Raw genomic sequence first — 17,250 nt, 5'->3', positions numbered from 1 at the left:
CACACACATAAAAATATCTGTAAGTTATAGTAGTGTTGTTACAAATTTTTCTACAATCTGCTCTTTAGAAAGACAACTGTTGAGATGATGTCATGATTCTCATGATTTTTAAATTTCTTATTCTTCTTTTTCCCTGATTATAAAAGGCCACTGGGTAAATGAAATGGTAATGGTGGTGTAATAAAAGTAATTATAACTCTTGAAAACTGCTCATAAATATTAGAAATAATATGAACTCTTATAGACACTAATTAGCAACTGGATATGAAGGTTCTGTCTGGATAATCTGATAACCTAGTCATAGGCACAAGGAAATGTGATTCAGCATCTGAAAACATGAGAGAGACAGGAAACTTTCTGAACTTTACTAGGTTGAATTCTATAGTCTTTTTAAACTTGATGCATTGCATAAATATATAAAATCTTGACCATAAAGCATATTTTTTTTTATCAGCAAAGTGCATTCTGGACCTTGAAGTAGACATGAGACTCTTAAATTTGATGAACATAAAATTCCTTTAGTTATCCAAATTCTTTCATCATGGTTAACAGAGGTTCCTTTCTAAGTGTGATGTGAGACTGAAAAGCACAGGAAAGATGGTACATCAGGTAATGTGTACCTTACTCTGGATTTCAAGGGACCTGTGCTGTATAGGTGCAAAGAAAGATAAATTATTTACTTGAGGATTGTTCCCATTACCCTTGATATTTAGGACACTCAGCACACAGAAAACATGTTTAGTTACTTAAAAATAAGCGGCAGGTCATCTTTAACTCACATCTTTGTTTCGTTTGTATGAAAATAGACCTCTCTCTTAATTTTTACATGTAAAACACTAAAAGACACAGAATGATGCCTACAAGAGTTAGGTCACTGCTCCTAGAACAGATATAATCATAAAGCCGCATTTCCCACATAAAATGAATGCGAGGTTTCTAATTACAGCTGTGTATTGAAAGGACAAATGATATGGTGACTTGTTCTCTTTGGAGTAGTGTCTCTAAGTATTTGTTGTGAGCCCTACAACCGTTACATGACAGGTTGTTAATGATATGTGTGTTTATTAAAGGTAAAGTGCATCCTGTGCTTTGTAGTCCTTAAACCTGTCTCTGAAATCCTCACTTGAGGACTCATGACAACTCAGGTCCTCTAAGAGGTCTATATGTATGACTAGTAGTTGAATAATTCTCAACCAATTTTTCTGTCAGTGGCCACTATTATTCATCTCTTTCAAGTCATGTAAAAACATTCCCTGTAGAGTTATTTAAGCAAAAGACAATAAAACCACTGGTCTTAATACAGGTTTTTAAAGATTATAAAATACATCCTTATGGATTTCTCTCATCTCTTTTTCTTTAACAGACTTTAGACATATTCATAATGTAAAAAAAAAAGTATTAATTATTTTATTTTATATGATAATATTTATCTAACTACAGACAAAATTGCATTATTCTCTGAAATTAGTTGTGGGCAAAACATGAATAAACTATCTTTCTCCTTCAACTTTTTTCATGCATTCCAAATTAATGTCATCCTTATCCATTCCGTTAACTAAAGTCACTGATAGTCTATTCTTTATCTTAGGTGGGAATTTTCTCCTTCTTCTTCTTCTTCATATCTTCATGATTTTTCTTTCCGTCTATGCCTTCTTTCTTGTCTGTGCTCACCAGCCTTTTCCTCAAATGTTGGTAGTTTTAGTTTCCAAGGTTTCCAGTACTACTGGCATAAAATTACCCAGTTACTTTGAATTACTGTTTCTTAAAATGAAACTTCTGCTAAAACTATTGAACATCAACTCCAAAAAAGCTAACTGAAATCCAGAGTAATGAGCATCCTTGAAATACAAAGGGTGTACTTTACTAGAAGATGAAAGATTTTGGGCAAAATTGCTCAGAATTTGAAGATGAAAGGTTAGCTGTGATATAAAAGGATTTTAATAAGGCATTAGATTAAAACTTTCATGAAATCATACTTAACAAATTTAGATCAATAGAAATGATTTGTTGTAGGATGAGAACCAAGAAATTATAAGCAAAAGACAGTAAGGATAAACAGTAATATAGCTAGTTGCTAATTTAAGAATTTTCATTCTTTCAGTCACAATTCCAAGTGCAGTAATAGCGAGGCTGTTGGAAGAATAGAAAAGAGAAATTTATAAAGAAGAAAATATGTAAGTTCCCTCTTTATAAGGAAAGTTTATAAACATTAAATAAGTTTGATTAAGCAAAGCCAAGTGCTACGGGTAAAAATACTACTAAAGTTTTGCCATGGATGTTAGTGAGATTAAGATTTGACACCAAGGAGTTGAAGACTCTTTTACAGTTTTGAAGGGCGTACAGTCATACCTGGTGCAGGTGCCCAGGTGCTGGCAGCAGAGAGGCTGCAGGGATGGCTTCTGTGAGGAGAGGTTGGGACTGGCTCTTGCTGAACAGAGCCGGTTCTAGCTGATTTCAATGGAGATACCGCAGGTCATTAGGTGAGCCCCTCAGCCAAGGTGAAGGCAAAAAGCTGCAGAGGCAATGAAGAACGAGAACAGACCTGTTGACTGTTTTCCAAGGTGAGAAAAGTAGGAGAGGGAAGTCGTGCTCTGAGTGCTGGTGCAGAGATTTCCTGGCAGCCTGTGGAGGAGACCGTGGTGAAGCAGATTGTCTTCCTGCAGTCTATGAGGGTTAATGGTGGAGCAGATATCCACTTGCAGCCCACAGAGGACCCGACTGCATGCTAGAGCAGGTTGTTGTACCCTGAAGGAACTGCTGATAATGAAGATCTCTTACAGGAGGAAAGAAAAGTGTGAGGAGGAGGAATGGGCAGAGACATGGTGTTATGGGCTGTTCCCCAACACCTGTGCTTTTTAGGAGCTGCAGGATCAGAAGGTGAATGGGAGAAGTGGAGCCTTGGTGAAAAAGAGTGGAAGGAAGAGCTTTTAGCTTTTGTCTTTCTTTGTTTTTCACCAACTTAATTTATTCTAATGAGAAATAAAGCAGTCTTCAACCAGTGAATTCTGTTTTGCTTGTGACAGTAATAGATGATCTCCCTGGTTTTGTCTGGACTCATGAGATTTTTCATCTTTTTTTCTCTCCTATTTTGTTAAGGAAGAGAAATGAAAGAGCGGCTGGGTAGGTGTCTGGCAGCTGGTCAGCAAATCCAGCCAAAGCCAACCTGCCACAACAGTTGAATTAAAAGAAAATGTAGGTTAAATATGAACGAATGCTTCATATTTAGCTGTGGGTAACCTCAAGGAGCAGTTGTGATAGCTACATTGCTTGAGACATTAGTTCTTGAAAACACGCTCTGTAGAACAAGGCTGGATCAACTGATAGCAAGACTGGTTAGAGAGTCATTTGATCTTTTTTCATGTTTAACCTTGATCATTCATAAATTTTGCCAAATTGGCTGCCATTTGCAGTGTTATTAGCACAGACCACAGGGAATGCCATAGTGACAGAATATTCATGGTACTATTTGTTACGTGCACCCAAAACTGAGCAGTAAGTTTTTCATCTGCTGAAATGAAAATAAAATGGAGTTGTCACCTTGTAAGAAATTAATTTCCAGCACTAAGAATTCTTTTGTGGTGACTGCTGAGGTGTAGTTGTTACTGTTGCAGTGCTGTCAATGTCCATTAAATGTCCCAGTCTTATGTAGAGAACGAAATAAACAGAAATAGAAATTCTCTAAGAGTAGAACTACTTGGACTTTTTTTTTTCTTTTTAATTTATCCTACTCAAGAAGTCCTGCATTGATGATGTAAAAATTCCTCTTTAAACTACTTTGATTAAGGAAAAATGAAAGTCAGAAAATAATTACTTGCAACACAACAAAAACCTGCAAAAAATTCTTTTTTTCTTCCCAAATTCAGTCTGCATACATGCGTACACATACAGCATTACTATGACACTATGTCTTAATATATTGTTATTTTATTTATTGTTTATCACTGCTGGGTGGGTTCCAGGTAATAATTATACTTAATATTACAAGTTATACAATTTTATAAGCAAAAATAAGATAAGACAACTCCTACAGATACCAACATATGAGTTTACACTTTAGATCATCTTGCACCTGAGTTACAGTGGAAGAGTGTGAACTTTGGGGTTTTAACATACAGACTACCCATTGTCCCTGGTGACTATTCTCCCCAGGTTCAACATAATCAACAGGAAACAGGATGTTCCTGCTAAGGGCAGAGCAGAATCTAAAATTAGATTCAAAATTAATCTCCTGAGGATTGTGGAATCCTCTCCTGAATTAGCTATACAAATACTTTTGTCTCTCCACCAGCTGTAGTGGGAGTCCTAGGAGATTGGCCTCCTTGAGCTAAGATTGGTTTTGTGAAGCACTACTCTCCTCCGATTTGTTCAGGCATCTCAAGACGCACTGCAAAACTTCTGTTCATTTCTGTGGCTTTTGGATCCAAACCTTTCTTGTCATGTAAGAAAGTACTCATCCGGAACCTGGGATGTGGCCATTCATCCTAGGTCACATTTATCCTCTGTCTGAATGTTTTTCTGGGATTGTTAAAAAGGACTCTGAGCTGTACAGGTCTGCTAAGAAGCATGGGCTTCTTGATCTGATGAACGGGACTATCTAGGAAGTCTTGATATTTAGTAAAGTACTGGGAAGAGTAACTGAATGCAAAGAAAGGTTATATTCTCTCTCATTAGGCAGGAATCGGTGGAAGAGATTGTAAACTATGCAGCTGAACACTAGATTGAGGCAGTCAGAGAGTACCTGGAGTGAGGGAAGGCCAGGAAGGAACTAGAGGAGTGCGGGTCCTGACTTGTGGAAGTGGCAGCTTGCACATGGGTACATGATGTAGGGAGGCATTCCCAGAAGAATCTGCAGGAGATTTAAATGCTCCCTAAAGAATGTGAGTGACAGAAGCATGGTGAACAGAAGCAGGCAAACAGGTGTGTGGAGCATCAGGAGGCTGTGGCAAGGCAGTTTGCCAGGAAGTTTGAACAGGAAGGCTGAGCAGGCAAGGGTGCGGGCAGGGTGCTGGATCTTGGCCAGAAGAACCAGGGATCTGTGGTGTTCGCTTGACAGAAAAGAACAGTGTCTCCAAGTTCCGCACCAGCTGTGACTGATGCTGCCTCCCAGACAGAGCCTCAATAGGTGAATGCTGCCACCCAGATGCCGGGCTGCAGGGTGTGCTCCCCTCTTGCACTGGTATTGGACACCAGTGGGGAATTCACTTGTGGATTGTGTGCTTGGGTGGAGGAACTCCTTTGCTTGGTGGTGGAACTCAGTGAGTAGGTGAGCAGGTTGAAGACCATCAGGGAGTGTGAGAGGGAGGTTGACCACTGGAACAACAGCCTTGCTCCCTGTCTCAGACCTGAGAGGCAGGCATGCCTTATGTAGCAGAGCAGTCCCTGTCCTCTTTCCATTCAGCTGAACAGAGAAATTTAGGAGATAGTGAGGGCTGGCAGCTGGTTGCTGCCTGGTGGAGCGGATATGTCTCCGTTATTTCAATCTCAGCCTCACAGGTTCCCTTGCACAATAGATGAGAAGCTCTGCAAGTGGGACAAAATCTTAATGTGGATGATGGGTCTCATAGCTAAGAAACATTCCCTAGATTAAGACACTCTAAGCCATCCATCAAAAAGGCTTCTATAAAGAAGAAAACACGGGTCATTGTCATAGGTGGACTCCCCCCTAAAGGGAACAGAAGGCCCAATACGCAGACTGGATCCAATACATAGAGAAGTCTACTGCCTACCTGGAACCTTGGTTGGGGTGTGGAAAGAAAACTTCCAACTCTGATCAGGCCCATGGATTATTATCCCCTATTGATTTTCCAAGTAGGCAGTACTGAAATCCCAACAGGAAACCTAAGGGCAACTAAAAGGAAATTAAAAAACTGGTTGGATGGCCAGGCCCAAAGAGTTGTCGTAAATGGAGTTAAAACCAGTTGGAGGCTAGTCACAAGTGGTGTTCCCCAGGGCTCAGCGTTTGTTCCATTTCTGTTCAATATCTTTATTGATGATCCGGATGAGGTGATTGAGTGTACCCTTAGCAAGTTTGTGAATGACACTAACCTGGGAGGAAGTTTCCATCTGCTTGAGGGCAGCGAGGCTCTACAGCGAGATCTGAACAGGCTGGATTGATGGGCTGAGATCAATGGTATGAAGTTCAACAAGGCCAAGAGCTGAGTTCTGCACTTGGGACACAACAATCCCATTCAACTGCAGGTCTGGGGAAGATTGGCTAGAAAGCTGCCCGGTAGAGAAGGACCTGGGGGTGTTGGTTGACAGTCAGCTAAATATGAGTCAGCCCTGTGCTTAGGTGGCCAAGAAGGCCAACAGCATCCTGGCTTGTAGAAGAAATAGTGTGGTCAACAGGAGAAAGGAAGTGACTGTCCCCCTGTACTCGGCATTGGTGAGACAACACCTCGAATACTGTGTTCAGTTTTGGGCCCCTTACTACAAGAAAGACAGTGGAGTCCTGGAGCATGTCCAGAGAAGGGCAACGAAGCTGGTGAGGGGGCTGAGGGAGTAGTTTTATGAGGAGCGGCTGAGGGAACTGGGGTTAGTAAGTCTAGACTGGAAGTGGAAGCCGAAGGGAGACCTTATCACTCTCTACAACTACCTGAAAGGAGGTTGTAACTAGGTGTATATTGGTCTCTTCTCCCAAGTGGCAGACGTTGGGATGAGGGGGAATGTCTTGAAGTTGTGGCAGGGTAGGTTCAGATTAAACATCAATAAAAATTTCTTCACCAAAAGGTTTGTCAGGCAGTGGAACAGGCTGCCCAGGGAGATGGCTGAGTCACCATCCCTAAAGGCATTTAAAAGATGGGTAGATGAATCACTCAGGGATAAAGTTTAGTAGCGATCAGGTATGGTTGGACTTTATGATCTCAAAGGTCTTTTCCAACCTAGCAATTCTATGTGCTTAAGCATTATTTTTCATATTTGGAAATGGACATTACAAAATATAACTTGCTTTTAAAAGTAGCTAAAATCCTATAAGAACATTGCTTATAAAAATACAATAGTTTTGCTTCATTCTTCTTAGTAAGTAATTTGTAGAGTAAATTTAAGGAAGCATATTCAGTCACCTTAAACCTGGAGAATATGTAATTGGGAACCTACATATGTATCTTGTTTCATGAAAGCATACTTGGAGCTTTTGAGCTACGCTTTTCCTGAAGTGAATTTTGATTTTGTAGACTTGAGCTCAATGTGTCCAGCTATAGGCATTAGAAAGAAAGAGTTAATTTCAAATTACTCACATCTACTACCTGCTTCTGAAAACCTAATTCTGAAAAACCCCTTTCAACACGAAATCTGAATCCCTCTTTAGAAAGCACAGCAAAAGGAAAAAAATGTCTGTAAGGCAAAGGAAAATCTTTTTCTTTGCTGAAGTCATATAATACTCACTTTTGAATAACTATTATTTCATACAAATTTTTGTCAGGATTTAAAAAAGGAAAGTGGTATCATTATAAGCAAAACCTGTGATAAATAATTGAATCTCACTGAGATATTCATTTTAATAACATTTGTTCTGACTGCCCATGAAAAGCATAATGACTTCCAATGAGCTAAGTCCTTTAAAACTTTCTTCTAAACCTGGTATATAATTCAAACAGAATAAGTCTGGAATATTCTTTGATATTTAAAACTCATATAGCTAATTGTATCAGAAGTCTGCTTAAAGTCAAAATTAGCTCTAAGATGTTTTAGAGAACAAAGTGGATAGTGCCTGTACTTCTTCAAATTTGCTTTAAAAACCAAATATTCCTTGCACTTTTTAAAAATAGTAAAAGACTGGGAGCAAACAACATATATTTAATCACATCGGAAATAGTGTAGTTAATGTATAACCATGTGCTAAAGTCTCAACTAGACTAGTGCATCATAATGCTAAAGGGAGCATTGTTTTCCTTTTTTTTATCTAAGGAAAATTATACTTTCATATTTTGAGAATAAAGGGAGACATTCACATAATAAGTGCAGAATTCACACAGAACTGTTCACTTCCCCAAATAGTTTTTGTCCATTATAAACAGAGTAATACAAACTTATTTAAGAAACATGATAAATAGCATTATAACATCATCAGGGGTTATCAATTATTGCGTTCATTTTGTTAAGACATGTTTAGAAAAGATTAATTAATTAAAAACCCATGTTTTTAACCTTGCCAGAAACCTAAAGAAATAATAGTAGGATCCAAATATATAGAATTATGGAAGTGTATAATTTATCGTTGCTATTAGCAGGATAAATAATGTCAGCTCATTTACCAAACAGTGTCTAATTTATTAATTAACTAATAAGAATATTTGTCACTGAAAGAAGTGTATCTGAAGGCAGTCATTGTTTAGTGTTACATTGGCTTATATATACGTGTTGGATTATTTGGAGATAGTTAAACTTGTTGAGTACTAAAGAAAGGATATTTCAAGAAGTAGTCATTTGAATATTTGACATACTGATGAAAGAACACTGATAAAATAAGTCTGATATTTCAGCATCTACTTTGCTGAATGTGCTTCTACTCCAGTAAATAAGATGCATATCAGCCTCATTTTCTCTGCTGTATCATCCGGTTTAATTAATTTTCTCTGTTGGTTCTCTTCAATAAGATTATTATGTACCTCTGTCAAGTGTTATTTTTTTTGAAAATATAGTTAGACCTAAAACTTTCTGAGACCATTTTATCAAATTTGATAGCTTAAATGAGAGACGTTTTCCTTTGCAAATTCATATGTTTTCATTAGATTAAAAGGTCTCCCATTAGAACTTTTCATTTAAATTTATATGAGGTTTCTGGTGTGTAATTCCATGCTTCACAATATTTGGTTTCTTCTGCAATATTATCCAAACACTTTTGCTTTTTTATTACTTCTGATGTTATATAAAAAACCTTTTTGGTGCTTTTATACTTAAAGAGATGATAATGAATACTGTATAACTTTGGTTTATTTTTTTTACTAAAAAAAAAATTTTTATGGGTGCCAGAAAAATAATGATTAATAGCTTCATTAAATCTTTAAATACTATTCTAGTAAGATAAATTCTGTTACTAAATTAGATGCTTGTTAATATGATCCTCTGCAAGTTAGAATAATAATGTACAGAATAATCCTATTAACAGTAATCGAAACACAGAAGCAACTGTGATATGTTTTTGACATTTTGATCAAAGACATCATAGACGACATAAAGAAAAATTTCTTCACTATGAGAATGTTGAGGCACTGGCACAGGTTGCTCAGGGAAGTTGTAGATGTCCCATCCCTGGAGGTGTTCAAGGCCAGGTTGGATGGGGCCTTGGGCAGCCTGATCTAGTGGGAGGTGTCCCTGCCCATGGCAGGGAGGATGGAACTAGATGAACTTTAATGTCCCTACCAACCCAAACTACTCTATGATTCTATGATTCTACGAATATAAGATTCAGATTTGAATATCAATGTCCTAGCCAAAGAAGTGCTGCCTGGTGATCGCAATGTCTTTCTCTGTTGAGACTGACTGGAGAGGAAGCATGTGGTAAAGACTTACTACTCAAAGAAATCCACCTTTTGGCTAGGCAATGTCAATCATGAAATGTTGTCTGTGTCTCTGTTACATGAACTGTAAACATCTGCATTGTACACCTAACTGGATTTTCTTTAAGTTTATCCTTAGGGTAGAAATGCTCTGGTGCTTCTACCTACTTGTTCTTTAAACTTGAAGTAAGGGATTTGGCCATGCTTGCCCCAACGTGCTCTTGGGAGAGGTTAGGACTCTTTTCTGCAACAGATCACCGAGTTCTGCTGAGTGTTAAAGTACTATTCACTGATACACTGAAATATGGCCTTGTGTTTTGAGGGCAAAATTGTCAATCAGCAGTACAAAATGGGAGTTCTTTAGAAATTCTCTGTATTTACTTCTGAAAAAAAACAGACAGATGTGGACGATAGATAAGTACAGAGTGATAGGCCCACAATTTCAATAGACTTTCAAAATATAAACACCCTTCCCATTCCTGCAAATCCACAAGCATTTTCTACCTACAATGACAAGATAAGAGACAATCTTAAAAATAAATAAGCAAGACTTAACTGCTTGAGCAGGCTAGCTGTTTTGAGAAGCTGAAAATAGAGACAGGACCTACCCTCTGAGAGTTGAATTTGGTCAGACATCATATTCCAGAACACAGGAAAGCAGTGATTTCCCAGTGGAAATCCCTCTCATAACAGATTGTCAGCTATGAACTTTCTAGAATTAAGTACTTATGGCTAGCTCTTTCTCCTGGGAGGCAGGCAAAGACTTCTCTGACACCTATGGATATCCAATGCAGCCCTTACTGGGACAAGGTTGAGCTTTATCTTCAAGTCTCTGTGGCTTATCTTAGAAACCTTCTAAAAGGTAGAAACATAAATTCAGGTTTCCTACCTTTTAGAAGGTTTTCTACAACCCAGGAAAAAAAAAACCCAAACCAAGCACAAAACAACAGTCTAGGCGGAATGAATAATTTGATTATTCCCTCTCCGAGCTATTATATTTTTTTTAAATAATCAAATAAGCAAAGAAAATCTACCCCCAAAACCCACTCAAAGCCACCAAACCCAAACCCCATAGCCCTCCAAAGAATCAGGTGAGAGTTTGAACAAGAAAGCCAAAAGTTAAGAATTTGTCTTTCTCTCTTTTTGCCTAATTGATTCATTATATTCAATAGAATATTAAACTGTTCCATTAGGAGATGGATGTGAAATCTTCCTGAGTGCAAGGGGACACCCAGGGCTCTAAAACACTCAGCAAGGTCAGTTTTTGGTCAAATACATACGACAAATTTCTGTGTATCAGAAGTGTATGTACCATAGGGATATGAGACTCCTACAATACAAGATAGTATCTGAGTGTGGAATATGAGACTTACCAACTTCTAGGCACTCTATTTAGACATATTAAGTCACAGTCAGACACTCGGATTTCTCTGACATAAATAAGAACTTAGGTTTCAAAAAGCAACTTCAGAGCGAAGTCGATAAGTATGAACTTATTTAAGAGGGTTGGTTTTTCAAAAATGTCTAAGCAGAATAGAATCACAAGTTCAGTGGGCTTTCAATGGTGCTTGTGCCCTGAAGTTACTTTTTGAAAACTTCGTCTGATCAAATCAGCTAACTGACTGGAAAGGGAAAGGTGCCCTTATTGCTCCTAAAGTGCTTGTGTACCTTCCAAATGGGAAGTACATTCATTTTGTACTTGGGCTACTGCTTTGTGCACCAAAATCAATTTACAAATAGACTTAAGCTATCCGTTCTTCTTCAGGAATCACTGAAGGCAGCTATCCTGCTCAGTGACACCAAGATGATTGTACTTGCTTGATATCTTTTCCATAAATATAATGATAGTGAGGGAGGGAATCTCTTCAGGGCAGTCTGAGGTATTTTTTGCATATACAGGACTAAATTTGTAGAGACATAAATACTAGTACAAGCTGCAAGGTTTTAAGGAGACACAGATTATGTCTAAAAACTGAAGCCAGTTTTAAAAAGACAGGATGTAGTGAGGAGTGGTAGCACCTTGATGGGATGACCTGAGAACTTGAAATAACAAAAAATGTCTCATAACAGCTAGAAGAGTCATTAAAGTCCTGTACAGCAAAATCACTACTAATACTGGCTGTTTACTGGGTGAAATTCTTTGAGTTTGTCATCCATTCTGTGTTCCAAATGAAATGTTTATGATAATACTATTTCTTCTTCAAAGCAACAGAAAGAAATTCTTGCCTCAAGAGTCTTTTATTTCTCTCATGACTATATTACTCCAGGATCCTTTTCAGAGTGTTTCTTTCTTCCCTTAGACAAATTTCTACTGTTGTGCTTGCAGAGCAGAACCAGTTGCCAGGAAGTGAACTCTTTTATTGTCAGGATCATGAGCAACAACAGCACACAAATGGAGCTCTTCTGTACCTTTTTGGTCACTGCTGCATGAGAGGAAGCAAGAAGGAAAAGGACATGATGTGAAATCTGTTTGCACTAACTAGAGTGAATGTCCTGTATGCTAACATGGTGTCTTATGCCCCATAAAACTGCAGTGCTGTCTTGCTCACATGGAGCACATAGTTCTGGTCTTTCTGAAAATGTATCTGCAAAGTGGTTTATTGTTTTTTTTCTTTTTTCTTTTTATTTTACCTACCCATCCCTCCTAGGGAAATGCCTATCAATTATTATCTGTTATTACCAGAACAAGTTTTCTATTTATATTTTGACTTATTAAATAAGCTCTGTCGTATCCATTGCTTCCAGCTAACTAAACTGATTTACACCTATCTGTTATAAATTGCCTTGTGGAACCATGTCATCGGTGAATTTGGAGCATATTGTTTAAATTGCACTAAACTTGCCAAGCTAAGGTTTATTTAAAAATCAACTCATTTTTTCTTGTACATTAACATTCCTTGGCTTCTCCAGTTTCTCCATTTTCATTCACGTTATTTTTTGGTGTCTGTCCAGAATTTCTGGATTTTTTTCTAATGTTTATTTTCTTTTTTTCAACATTTTGTCTTCAACACTATTTTGTGGACTCTATATCTCTTACGTCATATACATCACATTCAAACTCATGAAGTATATCTGGTATTTCAATGTTCAATTCATCAAAATACTTAGTTGCTTTGTTATATCTACTTTGGTTTTTAGACATCACAAGACTAACAGGTAAGAGGCAGCCCTGTCTGAAATGCCGATAAAACACTAAAGAACTCAAAGTACTTTAAGTATTTGAAACAGTAGAATGGCTCTGTCTATAGAATATAATCTTTTTGACACATGGAGGGCTACATATTTACTGAAATCCAGTACCCAGGCCAACAGTTGCAGTATTTTGAGCTTTGGACGGTATTACTTCAAACAGGAGATAACAAATATTTCGATAAACTTTGCAAATTCCGTGTCACATACAAGAAGTGATTTTCCACTCTCAGATACCCTGAAACTTGCTGGTGCCAAAAGGACTAGAACCAGAAACAGTCTGGAGGCAGATAAACATTCATATTATTGAGATTGAGCAGAAATGGAAACTGTGAGGGGGAACTGTTCCATGTATTGTCTAGACTGTAGCGGCAGAAATCAAGAGAAGAAGTTTTACAGTTCTCACATGCTGTTTCTGGTCTGTGTCTGTGTGACATTCCGCTCTTGGGCAAGAGAATGATGAGGCACTCTTGCTGAGATGACCAGATGATTAGAAGCATAGTATGGTAGCAGTTAGAGAACAGCACCCTCAGAAGCTAAAAAACTTCCAGAAAATGTCTTTTCAGAAGCCAGTAAGGTTTCTGAAAAACACACTGGAGAGTCTGGCACGACGAAAGATTACCCTGCTTGTCAAATAACCAAAGTGTTACCAAAGGGATTGAGATATATTTAGAAGTAGGATTCAAATAGAGTTAGGCATTTAAACTCTGAAAATTTAATCTCTTGTCCCCACAAGCAAGCAAAACACTCCAGGAAGTCATCTATCGATCTTAGCAATTCTAAATTGTGCAGTGCTGCAGGCTTTTGCATAAGGACAAACCTCTTATGCCATACACGCTCCAAGAGACTTTAGCTTGATTGTAACAGGTTGTCTGCACAGAAACAGGTATCTACCTCCAGTGAAATGTTTGCAGAATTAGGATTCTGCCCAGCAGGAGAACTTGGAGTGACTTTTGGACTCTGCAGGTGGCTCAGGAGCATGGGTGCTAGAGACCTTCTAAGTCTCTTTGACGATTCTGAAAATTCCTGCATTGCAAATGCATTTTATGGGACTCCAGTGTACTGATTCAGTCAGTTCTTCTGAAGTGCTAAAGCCTGTTTTCCAGTTTGCGTTTGCCCCTGCTGTAATGTACCTTATTGTGGGCAGACTAGAAACACAATCTGTTAGGGTTTGGGATAGAAGCACTCATACACACTTATTTTGTGTGCTCATCTTTTGATCTCTTCCTTGAAACCCTGCACAACTTATGAGAATGTGTTTATAGCTGAATAGCCCTGAAATGTTATGGCACTGATGCAGATTGACCTCCATAAATGGCATGTCCTCTATACCAAGATCCATTTTCTCCACTCTCTAGTGCTCCTTTGAGATGATTTTTACTGTTGTTCCTACCTCTGGGGATTTTTGTTGAGAGCCTGTTTGCAGAACACATACCACACGTACCTTTCAAGGCTCTCTGACTCTTATTACCGATATTACTTTTTAAAATGATTTAGTGAAGGCTACAGATGTGCTAAATGGCTTGGCAAAAAAGCATGGAAAGCCTCTGAAGAGGGGCACCCACCTGCTGACTTGTGAGTCAGTGCTTCTTTCATTTTACAGTGCTGAATGTAAAATAAATAGCAGATGATGAGAAATGTGGTACACTGCAATAAAACACAGAGAATGCACAGTTCATGACAGAAAAGTAAATCACTGCTGCACATTTTGTTACAAAATGTTCACTCTACTATTCTGTTTCTCAAAAGAGTTCAAGTGAAAATGCAAAAACCTCCTTTTGCAAAGCATTTTAATTTCAGATCACTCTCGCAATCTTCCAGTCTGTCTATTCTCTCCCACGGGAAGTAGTATTTTTCCTAAGTGCTGAGTCACAAATGGCAAGAGCCTGACCTGAAGTGTTTGGCTGCTATTAAGTTTCTTTAAAAACAAGAGAGAGAGAGGGAGAGAGAGATTAAATATCGGCATCATAAGCTACTGCTTAGGAGGAAACTATCTAAACAAAACACATTTGGCATAGACACAATTCAGTGCCATAAACTGCAGTAATGTGATGAGGTAAAGAAAGAAAAAGAAAAGGACTGTTGTTTCATCCTCCCCTGGACTGTGGTTGTGCCCAGTAGCGGATTTCTTAATGTTTCCATTACAGCTCCCTATTTTTAGAAGTTAATAGCTCAGCTATAACAATTTGCTTCAGGCTGAAGCTTGGCATACATGGTCTCAGTCAGGGAGCACATTTAGTGAAATAGAAGATTACCCATTTTAGAGCCATTTTTTTCTGTCATAAAATCTAAAAATATTCTCAATTTCAGAAATTATGTTTGGCATCTGATTTATCTATAATGTAATCCAATATCTTTTCTCACTGCATTTAAGCAATAAAAAACCTCTTCACATTAAAAAAAAACGGGGATTTTTTTGGTTTGTTTCTGTGCATCCGTGTGAAATTGGTAGCCACTGTATTCACCTTTTCCAAGGTTTAAAGCAATCTGTAGCTATTTGAAATTCAAGAAGATATAAGTGCAGTAGCTTACACGACCTCCATCTACTGTGTGTTTAACTTTCATGTACGCCATTGCAGGAGAAAAGACATAGGACTAAATGAACTGTGAGTGTGATTTAATATTGCAGTTCTTATTTGTAACAGTTTCCTAGACCTTGATAATTTAGGTCTACAATACCTATGTGAAAAGACACTTGCTAGAAAGACAAGGTGTTTCATCTGAACAGAAGATAAAACTTAAACAACATGACACCTGTTAGTCTTCGAATTGTACTAAATACAGCAGAATGGATGAAGGAAAGAAATTTTAGGAAAGAGGGAGTCACCCTAAATGTTTTAGAAAAATTAAGGTGTTATTGTAAAAGTGATGCACAAGTGGTTACAGAAGCAGGATATACATATTTTAATCTAAAAATATTCTAAATAAAATTACACGCTTTGTACTTTTTTAGAAGTGATTTTTTAAGGTACATTTGGTTTTATTTGTATTGCAGCTAAGTGGAAATTATTTTTTTTTATTATTATTATACAGCTTTGCTGTATAATGAAATACTTCTAGTGCTTCTCTGGACCAAAAACATGTAGTAAAGCCATGTTTACTGCTTATTTCACACATCTCATTTCATTTTACTTGCGTGAAGTTGACATTCTTTAATTTTTTCTTGTTAAAGCAGAGATAAGAGAGTAAAATACATGAAATTTACATAGAAATAGTGAAAGAGAAAAGAGGTCCTGTCCTTAATTCTTGCAGTAGTGCCTGTGCAGCCTAGTGTTCTGGACACTGACCTGATTTTAAGTTGAGCTATGTCTCTGATGAGAAATTTGTTCATTTGATACAGCAGCATGATGATATTTCTTTTTACTGTAGCATCTGCAGTAAAACCCAGTTAAAAAGACAGTATCAGGCAGTTGTTACAGACCAGAAAAGTGCTCGATACTTCAAAAATTATCTTACATTTTTTTCCACGCAATAGAATACACTTTGTTATCACATGAAAGATATTATCATTGGTTCTTTTTTTCAATCAGAATTGGGAAGTGTCTATTCTTTTCTTACACTTTATCGCCTCTAGGATAAGTACAATATTGTTGGGAATTACTTCAAACAACAAGTAACTTCAGTTCCATCAGGCAAAGGCAAATTTGTGTTTGAACTAGACAACTTCTGACAAGTATTGAGGAAAGGAAGAATGCCTCAATAACTCTTTGGAATGAGGACATTTATTGAACAGCTTTTAACAGACATTTTAATTTTTTTCCAAGCAATTGCATGCATCTGAGCAGTAAGTTTGATTGGATTTTTGGTTTTCAACATTTTGTCACCTACAGTATATGTACCATAGAATAAATCTTGAAAGAAAGGTTGACATTTATTTTTAGTTCTGTGTTCCCAAACTTTGTGAATGTTCTTGTTAAATAAAAGTGTTTTGATGATAATGGTAGACACTAGGTAATCCTCGCTCCCTCCCTTCTTGCTTCTCTTTTTATTCCTTCAGTCCTTCCTTCATTGTCTTCACTTTCTTTCCTTTGTCTTCTCTAAATCTCTACATTTATCCTTTGAACTTGAAAGGTATTATGTATCATACACAGTTTAAAGCAACTTTCACTTTAAATTCCATGGCTTTTATTTGCTAAGTCAGTATTTCAACAGAATTATTACATTTTTCTTTGTGTGAGTATTCTTAAGTCAGACATTTAGCACAGGTAAGTATATTGCATTTCTACTTGCAGCTCAGTGGTGAATGTCATCTATTAGGCCTTTGCAAAATCCTCACGACTGATCAGAAATTCCACTGCATGGAAAAATTTTCAATTGCTAAGCAGAGCTTTAATTAAAGCTATACTTTGTTTTCAATCCAATTTAGGAACAAATACAAAAAAAGAAAAATATGAATTTTACAATGCCTGGCAATGTATCCAATTCTGAGCTGAACAAAGAAGCTTATATGCTGAAAATCTTGTAGGAATAAAGCATGTAAGATAAATAAAAAGCTTCCAGTGCTTAATTCCAATCGTCTCCACAACAACTGGAGCTGCTGATAAGACACCTACTCAGAGTA

The 17,250-nt window shown here is 37.4% G+C and overlaps 1 long non-coding RNA gene across 2 annotated transcripts in view; it reads left to right on the top strand.

The window, feature by feature from the left end:
* The window catches only part of LOC128853820 (uncharacterized), a 91,717-nt gene that overhangs the window by 54,147 nt on the left and 20,320 nt on the right, over positions 1 to 17,250 (top strand). The gene's annotated exons all lie outside the window — the stretch shown is intronic.

Source organism: Cuculus canorus, chromosome 1 (assembly GCF_017976375.1).
Source record: "Cuculus canorus isolate bCucCan1 chromosome 1, bCucCan1.pri, whole genome shotgun sequence".
Lineage (NCBI taxonomy): Eukaryota > Metazoa > Chordata > Aves > Cuculiformes > Cuculidae > Cuculus > Cuculus canorus.
Note: the sequence above shows the minus strand (reverse complement) of the source record. Positions and strands in the feature narration are given on the sequence as shown.